Below are 1,876 nucleotides of genomic sequence, written 5' to 3' on the forward strand. Positions count from 1 at the left end.
ACGTGCAGGGGACTAAAACGGATGTTTGAAAAAGTGCAAGGGACATGTCCCCCACGCCCTCCCGAAAATTACGTCCATGGACGCACTGTATATACTTTTTAACACCTTCTTTTTGACTATTTGAGCTGATAAAACGAGTAAATCTCTCCACTGTGAGATCGGTAAAGTCAATCAATCAAACAATTTTTATTTTCCTAAGATCCTAAAAAATGCAGATTCATAGTGGAGGCTGTGTTTTTTTTTATTCATATATTAGTGGCAGTAGCCTATAGTATTTCATTTGTTTAGGAGAAAACAGATTATATTATCAATTATTGCTTTATTGAAGGTATACAGTAAATTTTCTGAAACTTTATAAACAAATAAAGTTAAAGACAATAAGGAAAATTTTACAACAGCAAGCAGAAAAAAAGCTGAAATTCGACACAATAATAGTGACTGATGGTGAAATCCTTTGGTGATGCTGAAATCCAGAGCTGATGACAGATGGACCGCACCTGGATCAGACCTGAGCTGTGGATCTCTGCCATTCCTCCACTGTTAACTACAAGCTGCCAGTTCAGATAAACAATCATTGGTGGCTTATGGACTCCACTAAATAGACTGGATGTTATTTAGTTGTAGCAGAAGAATAACTTATGTAAAAACAAAAAACAAAGTGAAACATCTTAAAGACACTTTTTTATTACATATTTATCAGCGATTACAGCATTTATCAAAAACAAACATAACAATGGTTGTAGTTTTTCCACAGTAAAAAGACCAAGTCGAAGAACACAGATTAAGGCATGAAAAACCTGCTTCTCCACCTCCCAGGAATCAAAGAGTGGTATAAAAATAAATCCCCTGGAATCCCAAGTTTTCCCATCGACTGGTTTCTGCTGGAAACCACAGGGATAAAAAACAGGAACCAAGACCGACGACAAGTTACATCACAACAAAATCACGTTACAAAACGTACCACAGAAAGCTGGAAATCACAATGAAAGGATTTTATTTTAGTGGACTGTCATCTTTATGTTAGTAGCTTAGCTTATTCAGATCAGCAGGTAACGCTGTTAAAGGACATCATGTATGCTCCTCTGGCACGAGGAGAACACTGAGCGGAAGTAACATCAGACCTTTGAAGTTTATCCTAAGCTATATCGAAACACCGTCGCTTAGATAGCCTCGTAATGCTGTTAGCTTAGACTCAACATTGAGATGGTCAACGGTAAAATACGGAAGATGCCGTCTGAGAACGAACACAATGTAAATACAGACTGATGTACGTTTCCTGTCCCTCCGTTTGAGGCAGTTTACAGACGTCTTCTGGTTCTTTATGTGGAAAGCAAACATTTTCTATGGGTCACCATGACAACGATGCTACAAAGGGATGGAGGCATGAGATCAAATAGTCGTTTCTGAGCTACGTTAGGATGCCGACCACAACAAAACACTGAGAAACACTTTGTTTTTTACTGTTTTCCAAAACTAAAAACAAACATAAATAAACCAATAGACTGTTTTATACATTCTGTTACTGAGGATGTTAAAGCTGCATAGTCACGTTAAATTTATATAGCCTACCAGTAACTGACTCTGGTTGTACACAAATTATTTTTGAAAGATTACATGTCATATTAGAAACTGTTACAGAACCAAAAGTGCTTTTTTTCTATCTTTATATCATTATGCTGCGTTCACACCGGACGCAGCAGAAGCAGCGAGTTTACATGCAAAGTCAATGGTTGACGCGCGTCAAGGCGCAGCAAAAGGTCCTGCGGCGCGTTTTGAGCAGCAAGCGCAGCGCGTCTGAGCAGCTGAAGCAGCGTGTCGGGCGCATTGAAGCATCTGACGCGCGTGACGCGCCACAAACGCGCTGCTGCTCAAGATG

This window comes from Cyprinodon variegatus, unplaced genomic scaffold (genome assembly GCF_000732505.1).
Source record: "Cyprinodon variegatus isolate N-32 unplaced genomic scaffold, C_variegatus-1.0 Scaffold1415, whole genome shotgun sequence".
Classification (NCBI taxonomy): domain Eukaryota; kingdom Metazoa; phylum Chordata; class Actinopteri; order Cyprinodontiformes; family Cyprinodontidae; genus Cyprinodon; species Cyprinodon variegatus.